Consider the following 13,384-nt stretch of genomic DNA (forward strand, 5'->3'; position numbering starts at 1 on the left):
CCCCCAGGCCAGAAGACCTCAGCGGCTCTCTACCTTTATTGTTATTCATGCGTGATCCCCAAATAAACATTCAATATCCTTTTATTCAGGCTCTTTTGGACTCCCTTACTTTCACCTACAGTAGGTAATATGCAAAAAGGCTGGAAAAAATAACATCAACTTCCATTTTAAAGTAAAAGCAGCAATTGTGGTATCTATTTATTGTAACAGACAATTCTCATCCAAAGGTGTTAATTTAAATTGTATTTCCTCAATACTTGAGAATTTTGTAGACAATATTAAACATGATAAATTATTACTATAGAATGATAAAATAAGATCAATAGCAATAAGAATCTAAAGACATAAATTAGTGTAATAAATAGGATTTTTACTCAAAACATGAAATACTGGCTATTATTTAGCAACAATTTTCAACTGTATGATTAATACTGTGCTTATACTTTAGGTTGAAAACAAAGAAAAAACAAGACTCAAGGTAAAGAGTATTTAATGTGTGCACACAGTATCAATTTGTTGTTGGACAAAAGCCTGTTTTATCTATCCAATACCAAGTCATTGAATATATGGGTAAACAACACATAATAAAACATGGCTTAAAGGCTGTGGCACAGTAGTCTGAATATCTCTCATAGTGTTCCCCAGACTGGATTAGTCTTCACTGATTTTCACTTTTTAAAAAGTACACCATATAGAGCCTTAAGTACATTTGCATTGCTATATAATTGATGTGGTAACTCACATCAATTTCTATAGGCTTTTACCCTTAAAACCTGAACCTATTAAATAAATCCCTACCCCACTGTCCCCCAAGTCATGGCAACTATTATTCTACTTTCTCTCTTAATTTGACTGTTCTGGGTACCATATGTCAATAAATTCAAATAGAACTTCTCTTTTTTTTCTTGATTGCTTTACTTTACTTGGCTTAATGTATTTAAAGTTCATCTGTTTAGTAATATGTTTTTCAGTTCAGTTTTCTTCCCTTTTAGTTGAATAATGCTTCAATATGTGTGTGTGTGTGTGTGTGCATTTTGTTTATTATTTCATCAGTCAATGGCAACTTGAATTGTTTGTAAATTAAAGCTATTGGAATTAAGATGCTGTTAACATTGTTTTCTATACATCTTAGATCTGTATTTCTGTTCTTTTAGGAATATACCCAGAAGTAGAATTGCTGAATTATATAAAGTTATTCTGTTTGACTTTTTTGAGTACTGGGTACGTAGCCCAGGATAGTATCATCCTCCTACCTCAGTCCTCTGAATACTGGGATTACACACTTGTGCCACCACACCTGGAATTTATGTTTAAATCTTATTGCTGTTTTGTGCACAAAGTTTCCAATTGTATTTTTGAGACACTGTTTGTTATGCTACATGGACTGACCTCAGGCTATTGATCTCCCAGTCTAAGCCTCCCAAGAGCTAGGATTGTAAGTACTTCACCCTGACACTCAACAGGGATTCTAATTTCTCCACATCTCTCTCAACTCTTCTTTCTCCTTCCCTACCATTCCTCCTTCCTTTTGTAACAATCCTAGTAGGGATGAAGCAATATCTCATCTTCTTTTGATTTAGATCACCCTACTAAACATTATTTTTTGGTTTTTTATCATTTTTTATTTTAATTTTAAATAGCTTGTTTTACATGTCAATCCCAGTTCCCTCTCCCTCCCCTCCTCCTGCACTCTCCTTCCCCCCACCCTCCCACCATATTGCCAAATCCTTCCACATAGGGGATATCTAGAGTCTGTCATTTCACTCTGGGTAGGGTCCAGGCACTCCCCTAAGAGTCCAGGCTGTGAGAGCATCCCTCTTTGTGCTGTAGGCACACGATGACTGTTTGTATTCCAGGGATAGACACTGATCCACAGCTCAGGGCCACAATATCTGGGGATAATGTTAACCAAGGAAGTGAAAGACCTGTATATCAAGAACTTTGTGTCTTTAAAGAAAGAAATCAAAGAAGATACCAGAAAATGGAAAGATCTCCCATGCTCTTGGATTGGTAGGATCAACATAATAAAAATGGCAATCTTGCCAAAAGCAGTCTACAGACTCAATGCAATCCCTATCAAAATTCCATCACAATTCTTCAAGGACCTGGAAAGAACATTAATCAACTTTATATGGAAAAACAAAAGGCCCAGGATAGCCAAAACAACCCTATACAATAAAGGAACTTCAGGAGGCATCACCATACCTGACTTCAAGCCCTACTAAACATTATTTAATTGCTAATATTGAACATTTTTGCTTGTTTTTATCAACTCTCCCCACCCCATGTCGTGTGTGTGTCTGTGTGTGTGTGTGTTTGTGTGGTGTGTGTGTGTGTGTGTGTGTGTGTGTGTGCTTGAGGTTCTGTTTTGTTGTTTTGATTTTTCAAGACAAAGTTTCTCTGTGTGGTCCTAGATGTCCTGGAACTCACTCTATAGCCCAGGTTGTCCTCAAACTTAAGGAGATCTGCCTGCCTCTGCCTCCCTAGTGCTGGAATTAGAGGCATGCACTCCCACACCCAGCTCATCTCTATATTTTTTAGGAGAAATGTTTATTCAAGTCCTTTGCCTATTTTTAACAGGTTGTTTGTGAGACTAGTCTTTCTCACAATCATGTTTTTGGGTTTTTTTTTAGATTTACTTATTTGTTTACTTATTTATTTATTTATTTATTATGTATGTGGTGTTCTGTCTGCTTGTATCCCTGTAGGCCAGAAGAGGGCACTGGATCTCATTACAGATGATTGTGAGCCATCATGTGATTGCTGGGAATTGAACTCAGGACCTCTGGAAGAGCAGCCAGTGCTCTTAACCTCTGAGCCATCTCTCCAGCCCTCATAATCAAGTTTTTGTCAGTATTTTCACAGTGAACTTGTGAAACTTTTGTGGGATTTAATCTCTACAACCAGATATCCTTAGTTCTGCAACTGTAGTCTATCAATATTCCTGAGTCTACCATTCATGACTCTTGTTCTACAGACTCTTGTCCTTGTGAATAAATATGCTGTAGTTCAAATAAAGGGATGGGAATGTAGTGCTGCACTGTGCTGACTTAAAAGACCATCTAAAGAATGGATAAAATCATTAGTATCCATGAAAGAAATGCTATCTTAACTTTGACATGTGTTCTTTATCCTTTTAAGTATAAAATGTCTTCTTATCTATCATTGCTTCTTTTAAATTATGGATTTTCCCCAAGCCTATTACCATAAAGGCAAAGTATTTAGTTTTGACGAAAGAGTTTTTGGAAGGTGGCTAAGCCTTGGCACATTTATTTGACATAATCTGTGAAACACTCAATTTGTAAAGGTTTTGAAATAATTACTACTCTCACATTAACAAAAATTGTCATCTTTTTCTTTTTCTGGTCCCTGATTCCCAAGAAATTCTTTTCTGGGGGTGGGGTGTTTTCATGTATGCTCACCAATGCATGCATGTATAAAAAAAAAAGGGAGATTGTCTTTCTGTTTGGGTCTTCTGTTTATCTGGTGTCTCTGTTTATCTCCAGCTTACGTTTTAAAACCATCTCTCTGTGAACCTGGAGCTCACTATTTCATACTGGCTAGCCAGAGTACTCCCAGGATTTGGCTGTCTTCACCACCACATCAGTGGGATTACAGAAGCATGTCACCACACCCAGGTTTTACAAGCCTGCTGAGAATCCCAACAGTTCCTCATGTTTGCATAGCAAGTGGTTTACTTCCTGAACCACCTCCAAAAGATTCTTTACATTGTGAACTATTGAAACCATATATCAAAAGTTAGAGGCTAAATGTTAATCCAATTTATTTGGATGGATAAAGAGCCATAATATATTTATACCATATACTTAGTTCTAAGAGATCTAGAATTTCAGCGCATGTAGAGAAAAAGCTCAACTTCCTTTTAGGTCTTGGGTTTCTCTTTCATCAATCAATAAAATGAGAAAAAGAAAATTGTTAGACAGTGGTACATCTTTAATCCAGGTACTCAGGAGACAGAGGCAAGCAAATCTTTGAGTTTGAGGCCAGCCTGGTCTACAGAGCAAGTTCCATGATAGCCAATGATACACAGAGAAAAGAAGGAGGAGAAGGATGAGGAGGACGAGGACGAGGATGAGGAGGAAGAGGAGAAAAGAAGGGAAGAAAATTATGTGGAAAATAGAGGAAAGCCCTATATTTATAAACTTTTGTCATGAAACAGTTTCATGACAATGGCACTTGCATACCTATAGTTATACACAGCAGAGAAGTCACTTAAGAAGAGTGTGGTGATATACTATTTATGATGTATTAAAGTTTGCCTGAAGATTCAGAAAGCAAAGTTAGCCACAAGTCATAGAAGCCAGGCACACATCTTTAATCCCGGCAGCCAGAAGTTAGGAGGTGGTGGTACACACCTTTAATCCTAGGACTCAGGATTAAAAGATAGACAGATCTCTCTGAGTTTAAGCCATCTGGATCTACACAAGATTGATCCAATCCTAAGAAGAAAACAGCTGACACAATGATGATCTCAGCACCTGGGATCACACGCCTTAAATCCCAGCCTAGAGAGTATAAAAGACAGGAGCAGGGTCTTCAGTAGTCAGTATCAGGCATCCATTCTCCCCACATTGAAGCTAGGAAGACATTCAGTCTCAGGATTCTCCAGGCACGCTGAGGAGAGGCAGCAGAATCAGCCCCTTCAGCCTGAGGTAGCAGTAAGAACTAGTGGCCAGCTACGTTGCTTTTCTGATCAGCAGCTTGAAGCTTGAGCCCCAATATCAGTCTGTGGGTTTTTTATGTTTCCTGCTACATAATACATAATTATTTTATTTATAGTCCATTAGGGTTGTTTGGGGGGGGGGGACTGGCAGGGTTGCCTGTGAAGCTGCGGTAGAACGCAGGCCTTGCTTAGGCTAGGCAAGCACTGTATCACTGAGTTACAGGCTCAGCCCTCGGCTTAGATAGAACCTTCTTGAAATATAACTATGCTATGAATCCCAGGCTAACCTTGAACAGACAGTCCTCCTGCCTCCAACTCCCAAATTCTAGGATTACAAACATGAACTACGATGTCCAGCACCAGTCCAGTAGAACTTCTTAATCTCACAGTTCATAGGAAAATATCACAATAGTCCTAATACTTCTCATAACAGTCCTAATACTCAGAAGTAACTCAGTATCATCTTTACTGTTAGGAAAAAAATATTTATTTTGAAATCTTGTAGAGTTGTCATCTTACTTGGTTTTAAATAGTTTAAATTTATGTTAGGTTATTAATAACATTTAATTATATTCAATATTATCTTTCACACTTAAAAATCTTGAAGACAAATTTCATGTTCACTCTACTTGATGCTTTTAAGGTCTTCCCATTTTATTTCCATGTGATCAGAACCTTTTATCTGCATTTCTACAAAATGATCTATTCTTTATAAGACATGAAGATACATTTTCTCTGAGTCTCTGTCTCTTCACCCATGAAGAATCCCATAGAACTTCGTTAAGCAATCTTACTAAGTTTTTTCCTCAGTAACCTGTGCTTTGTTAATGTAAGTGTCAATTATAGCTTATGTGATGAGTGATGAAAATATATTAATTATTTCATATTATTTTATCCTTATGTGTGCTCAAAAGAAAACAGAGGTGAGTGAAGAAGAGCAGAGACAAACTGACACAGGTGCCATGACAGGAGAAATGGAGGACAAAAGAGAAGACTTAAACTTCTGAGAAGCAGAAGTGTAATACAGAGGCAGAAGAAGGGAAGAGGGAGAGATAACACTAAGGATGTTGAAAAGGGCATGGGAAAATATTTATGTTTACTAAAGAGTATATATGTAATATATATTAGCGAACGTGTATGTATAAATAATTTAAGTGAAAGTGTGTCATTTGGGATAATCATCCCCCAAGATCCAGAAACTATATAACAAAGCAAGAAAAACTCCTCTTTGAGTGGTTGGTCAAAAAAATCCAAAAGACTCCTCAAAACAATATAGGCTATTGCTGTTGTCCTTAGGATCCTATTTCTGAAGACAACATACACTTCAGACACATGGCTTCCAGAGATAAGGCTGGCACTGACATACACGTCTCCTCCTTCATGACTCGCTCTCATAGTATCTGAAGGTGCTATGCAAGATGTCAAGGGAAAAAAGAAATTAATAGGCCTACCCAACTGTAATGCCTATGAACCAAACAATAACCAGGGGAGCATGATATATGCAAGGATGCAGCAGTGGCACTTACATCTCAGGTGAAAACAACAATTACCTAACTGAAACCTCAGGTTTCAATACAGGCTGGGGCAGTGGTCCACAGATATCAAAGTGGCCTCCAAAGGCAGCACATAGACCACCAATCCAGAAAAGGAACTGTTCTTCATCTCGGACATCCTGTAATTTCTCAGAACCAAGGCTGGGCAGCATGTTAAGGGGCTGAGTCTGCACAAGTTCCAGGCTGCTGCACACCACCCTTTCAGCCCTACACAGCAAGGACATGTTCCTCCACCCCACTGCAGTCTTCTCTCACATTCGCCACTACCATCATGTCTCTATTTCAGCACTCCACGCCTCTGTCTTTCTCACCTACCCATCAAATATTCATTTGCAGTAGTGACGCTGAAAACTGCAGTGAGTCACATTGTATATTTTTTGTTCAAACAGCTTTGCATGCAAATATTCTTTACAGTGAACAGGTTGGTCTGGTTCAAGGTTTCAGGTTTCTGAAGCACCATAAATACTGGACCATTGAAGAGACTCATCTCCGATATCCTATCCTGCAGTTGCCCAAAGTCAGGGTGATATTGGAGCTAGGCAGAGAATTTAGGAGCAGGTTCTGAACAAGCTCTGTCCCCCTGAGGTTCACGCAGTTTGACCTTTATACTTCCCACATGAGGGAGAAGATGCTTTTCTTTCCTTTTTATTAAACTGTTCTGTAGATCTGCAGACTTTTTTTCCCTTTGGAGCCTCCAGGGGTCTCTCAAACTCCTCAGAGTTCCACAGTGGGTGCCAGTGGTCACCACCACCTTTGTTTTTCTTAACCTATTTTAAATTTTTTTTCATAAAGCAGCCTCCAGTTTTGGATTACTGTTAACACAACGTTGTGACAGCATAAAATCTGTATAAATTCAAGCCAGACAAAAATCCCAGCATTGAGCCAGAAGGTGTTACCAGTTCTCCCCCTAACTGATGAGTATTGGTAAGTGATAGTTGTTGGGAAATGGAGAGTTAATTTTCTGTAGTGTGTCCCCTCTGAAACATTAAAAGGTTCCCATGGATGGCCACACACCCAAAAGCATACAGGCAACACTAAATGAACTAAATGAGTTTTTAAAAAATGAGGACACAAAGTTGAGTGGGTTTAGAATAATAGGGGGTTGATCTGGGAGGAGTTGAGGGAAGGAATGAATATGGTCAAAATATGATATACTTTTCTCAAATAATAAAATATTTTTAAAAGAGGAAAAGAAATTGGCTATGATTTTCTAAGTCTTTATCCCTCTGTTCTTTCCTCCTTTTCTTTCTTCAAATTTTCAAGAAAGCAGGCCCAATCTAGACAAAATGTGAAGTCACAAATTGAACTAGAGTCTGAAAGTTGTTCATATCTTTATATTTATTTTTGAAAGAGGGTCACCTACAATGCAGATTAGTCTTTATTGTCATACCTCTGCCTTCCCCAAGAGCTGAGATTGCATGTAGTATTATGCCCTGATCTTAAAAGATTTAGCATTAAATTGGAGTAAATGCTTTTAATACTTTAAATGAAATAATAACAAAAATAGAGAGAGAACTTTCCTGGGATTTCATCTTCCAGGAGGCAAACAGGCCAATACAACAGTGCAGGTTTACAGAGAAGAGTGGAAATGAAGACAGTGTCTGTTTATAGTGCATCTGTTTTATGTGTGTTGGGGAGAAAACATTTGAAGATAAAAGGCTATGCATTAGGGGACAGCAGGAAGGTACAAAGTCACTTTCTGGAATCTGCCCACAGCTGCAGACACACATCTCAGTGCTTACTTTAGGGCTGTTTTGAAATCTTGTGATTATTCACTAATTTCTCTTCTCCTGCAGATGGCATCATCATCTGTGTAAATAATGTGTTTAGTATGAACTGTAAATATATCAAACTTACTATGAGGTTAGGCAGATGGTTACAACGTTCTGAAATTCTGGGAAAATATATTTGTTGACTGACGATAAGGCAACACAACACTAGTGGTTTATACCAGTAGGTTTCTATTAGATGATCAAGGGGTCCTTTCAGTTTCCAAAGCTGTCAGATCCTTATTGATTATCTCTTCAATGTAAAAATTATATATAATGCTCTGTGATCATCTGAGAATTAAGAGTTTACTTTTTTATTAGCACATATGAATTATATATAACAATGGATTCCACTGATATTTTCATACATGATTACAATGTATTTTGATCATATTCACCTCTATTCTCCTTACCTTGTCCCCTTGTCACTCCTGTTCTTACAACTTTCTTTCTCAACTTTTATTTTTGAACGACAGAAAGTTTGGGAAACTTTCATTTTCCACAAGGACATACATAAAAGCAAAATTGTAGGTTACATGTACAACTTCACAAGAGCTTTTAAATGGCCCATCGGATATACCAAACACCCTACTGCTATGATGACCAAAAGAAATATGGGGAAGAAAGGGTTCATCTGGCTTACATTTCCACATCATAGTCTACTACTGAAGGAAGCCCAGACAGGAACACAAACAGGGAAGGAACTTAGACGCAAAAGCTGAAGCAGAGGCCATGGAGGTTTGCTCATCATGGCTTACTCAGCCTGCTTTTCTATAGAACCCTGGACCACCAGCCCAGGGGTGGCACCACCCACAATGGATTGGACCTTCCCACATCAATCACTAACTAAGAAAATGCTCTACAGGTTTGCCTAGAGCCCCACCTTATAGTGCATTTTCTCAAGTGAAGTTGCTACCTCTCAAATGACTGTAGCTTGTATTAAGCTGACATAAAACCAACCAGCAGCAAGCAGCGGTGGCACAAGCCTTTAGTTCCAGTACTCAGGAGGCAGAGGCAGGCAGATCTCTGTGAGTTCGAGACCAGCCTGGTCTACAGGATGAGTTCCAGAACAGGTTCCAAAACTACACAGAGAAACCCTGTCTTGAAAAAAGCAAACAAACAAACAAAATCCTTAAAACCAACCAGCCATGTTCTTACTGAAATGTACAAAGGCTTCAAGAGGCAGGTCATGTTTTGTGATGTCAGACTTAAATGTCAAACTCATGAGTATGAAGTACATTTCTTTAACTTTGCGTTTTCCTGAAGAAGAAGGACAATGCTAATTTACTAATTTTAAATCTTACTAAATTTACTAATTTTAAGTTTCCTTTTTAGAGCTTATTCTTTTTTTCTGTTGAACTGGACCTCTTTTTCCTATTTAATTGGAAAGGTTTTTTTGTTGTTGTTGTTGTTTTCCATTCTGGATTTTATGACTTATCTTTTAACTTGTTTTGTTTTTTGAAGACAGGGTTTCTCTGTGTGTAGCTTTGGAATCTGTCCTGGAACTCTCTCTATAGATCAGGCTATCCTCAAACTCAAAGAGATCCACCTGCCTCTGCCTCATGAGTGCTAGGATCTGCTTCCCAAGTACCAGAATTAAAGGTACGCACCATCACTGCCTGACATCTTTTAACTTTTTAATGTTACCTTTTGATGCACAAAAGTTTTTTTTCTTTTGGATTTTCGAGACAGGGTTTCTCTGTATTGTTTCGGAGGCTGTCCTGGAACTCACTCTGTAGACCACGCTGGTCTCGAACTCACAGAGATTCGCCTGCATCTGCCTCCCGAGTGCTGGGATTAAAGGCGTGCGCCACTGACGCCAGGCATTGATGCACAAAATTTTTTAATTTTTAAAAAAGTTTACTTATTTATTATATACACAGTGCTCTCCTGCATGTATGTCTGCACACCAGAAGAGAGGACCTAATCTCATTATAGGTAGTTGGAAGCCACCATGTGGATGCTAGGAATTGAACTCAGGACCTATGGAAAAGCAGTCAGTGCTCTTAACCTCTGAGCCATCTCTCCAGCCCAAGTTTTTAATTTTAAAAAGTAGTCAAATTGACCAAGGATTTTCCTCTGTGGTTTATATTCTTTGTTGTCTTCAAAACGTCCTTACTCTTCAGTAATGAAGACATTCTCCTATAACATTTTCAAAATATTTTAAAGTTTGAATTTTCATACTTAGGACTTAAATCATTTTTTCAATATATGGAATAAGCTAAAACCTCTTTGCTTTTCTACCATAATTTTCTGAAAATACATTTGTTGAGATCATGCTATTCACTACCCTAAGTTACTTTATATTGTATTAAACAGTGGTTTTTAAGACTGTGCATTGCTTTCTACAGACATTTTGCAAGCAGCATTTCACTCTATACTTTGTTGGACATGTACATAACATCATCTGTCCAGTCCCAACCACAAAGTGCAGAGTGATAAACAACTCATTCCTAAAGTAGAAAGGGCACTATACTGTAAATTTATTAAGTAAATAAGGACTATTAAAACCACATCAGGCCGGGCATTGGTGGCGCACGCCTTTAATCCCAGCACTCGGGAGGCAGAGGCAGGCGGATCTCTGTGAGTTCGAGGCCAGGCTGGACAGAGAAACCCTGTCTTGTAAAACCAAAAAAAAAAAAAAACCACATCAGATAGATAGATAGATAGATAGATAGATAGATAGATAGATAGATAGATAGAAGAATCCTGCATCCTATCCATACAGAGTGGAGATTAAGAAGATACTAATGATTGTCAAAATCAGAATTTCATTTTCCAAGCCACCTCCTTTCCCGGCCCCAAAGGTATTTTTATTAAAGGATAGTCACTGTCCCCACCAAAATTCAATCTAGTCAAATAATGTCATGTTAATCCTTCCAAAAGGAAAAAAAAGTAATGGAATGAACATAAAAGAAAATAAGTATTTTTATGTGTGATGGAAAGGATTCATACTGCTAATTTTATTAAAAAACATGCTCCAAAGACACAACTTTACATTATTAAGAGAGGTACCTTTGTAGTTCTACAAGTATAGAGGTATGAAGTAATCTTTTTTAAATGATTTTAACCATCTAAAATTTAATAATAATGTGTAAATTATTTTAAATTTTTAAAAAAAATTTAATAATAACATAATTTAAAAAAGTCTTTCATTTAAAAATATAATATGTACTGTTAGGGAGAGCACTGCAGTTTTTGCAAAAAAATAGTTGCTAGTGAACAATAACTTTTTAAACACTGCCACCTACTGTTCACATTAAGCTTTCTCTGAAATGAAAAGGACCACAGAAATAAAAATAATCAAGCCCTTCTGCATTTCAAAGCAGTTTACCATTTTTGCTCAACAGGCCAGATTCCACAGATTGGGACAATTTCAACTCTACAACTGTTGGGCTTCATCAAAGCAAATCCCAGGCATTTGAACACTACTCTCATCAGTAATGCACCCAATCCCAAAGCAGGCAGAATTGGACTTGGACAGCACTGACAATATAGCAGCACCATTGGGAAACATCAGGAAAGACATGAATCCCCATGATGACATGTGTAACTTTAGATTGATATAATCAGTGTTATTTTTTTCATTTAAAAAATCAAGCAAGAATGACAAACTTCTATAAAAGAAATGAACTTTGCTTTATACCCACACAAATTCACAACTAGTAGATGACTTTTGCTTCTAAATAACCTGTTGGCTAGACTTTCTAACTAGTTGCTTTGCTCCGGGACTTCTACTGGTGCAAATATGAATAACAACAAATGAAAGAAGGCAGCCAAAACAAATCTCAGGTAGAGCTATTCAACATCCTATACTCACAAAGTTCATGTCAGCACTTGTACTGGCCAGTTTTCTGTTAGTGTGATACAAGATAAGTTATATGGGAAGTAGGAACCTTGATTGAAAACAATGATCCCACCAGATTGGCCTGTGTGCAAGCCTGTGATGAAATGCAAATGTTAAGATGAAATAAATCCTTTCCTCCCCAAGCTGTACTGATCATGGTATTTCATCACAGCATTTCAGAATGACTATCAAAGTATGGAAGATGATGAATCATTTACTATTAAATCAAGAAGCCTAGGGAATTTATCATATAGTAACCTTTTTTTTTTTTTTTTTTTTTTTTGGTTTTTCGAGACAGGGTTTTCTCTGTAGCTTTGGAGGCTGTCCTGGAACTCACTTTGTAGACCAGGCTAGCCTCGAACTCACAGAGATCCGCCTGCCTCTGCCTCCTGAGTGCTGGGATTAAAGGCGTGCGCCACCAACACCTGGCCATATAGTAACTTATACAATATCGGGTTTCATGATATAAGTTTCATATATATTATGTGTATATATTTGTGTATATATTTGGATCATATTTACCCATAGTACAATTTCCTACTCCCTCTCAATGATCCTTATTCCTCTTTCCAAATGGCTTCTCTTCTGCTTACATGGTCTTAAAATTCTAGATTCAAAATACAAAAGAAGAAGTACAATATGTGTCTGAGTCTTATTTTTTAACATAATGATCTCTAATTTCATACATTTTTCTACAACTGACATGATTTCTTTCTTCTTTATAGTTAATTAAAACTTAATTGTGTCTCTATACTACATTTTCTTTATCTCTTCATATGTTGATGGTCAGACTATGCTGATTCCATGGCAAAGCTATAGTGAATAGTGCAGTAACACCCACTATTAGATATCTCTAACATATATTGACTTTGTTCCAGTTTGGCATAGACTCAGGAGTGGTATAGCTGGATCATATATTATTTCTAATTTTAGGTTTTTGAGATACTGCCCTTATTAATTTCCAAAGTAGCCAAAAAATTATATTCTCATCAAAAGTATATTAGTTTCCCTCTGCTCCCTGTCCCCAAATTCCCACCAAAGTGTTTTGTTGCTTATTTTCTTAAGGATAGCTATTCCGACAGGGGAAGGCAGAACCTCGATGCAGATTTGATTTGCATTTCTCTGGTGACTAAAAATGTTTAACATTTATAATGTAAAAAGCTTGAGTTTTAAAACTATCTATTTTCTATTAAATAGTTGTACAGCCTCAGGTCCCTTAACCATTCAGGACATTGTGCAGATATTATGAAAGGAAATAGAGATAGATGAGAGGGGTTTTATTGCAGACTGCCTTGCCCTATTCCTCCCTAATCCCCAATCCCTAAAAAATATGTGATCCACCCATTTTCCTCTTAGCTGAGGCTATACAATCTTTCTCCAAGGCCTTTTCATCATTAAATTACACAATTTTGAGGCCATTATGGTGGCACACACACTTGCAAGCCTGGCACTCAGAAAATGGAGACAGGAGATTTAGGAGTTCAAGATCATCCTCAGAAAAACATATAAGATTCAGGGCCAGCATAGTCAA

The 13,384-nt window shown here is 37.5% G+C and overlaps 1 protein-coding gene across 2 annotated transcripts in view; it reads right to left on the reverse strand.

Moving 5' to 3' along the window:
• The window catches only part of Sugct (succinyl-CoA:glutarate-CoA transferase), a 683,098-nt gene that overhangs the window by 626,418 nt on the left and 43,296 nt on the right, over positions 1-13,384 (reverse strand). The gene's annotated exons all lie outside the window — the stretch shown is intronic.

The sequence above is a fragment of the Mesocricetus auratus genome, unplaced genomic scaffold (genome assembly GCF_017639785.1).
Source record: "Mesocricetus auratus isolate SY011 unplaced genomic scaffold, BCM_Maur_2.0 Super-Scaffold_100013, whole genome shotgun sequence".
NCBI lineage: Eukaryota > Metazoa > Chordata > Mammalia > Rodentia > Cricetidae > Mesocricetus > Mesocricetus auratus.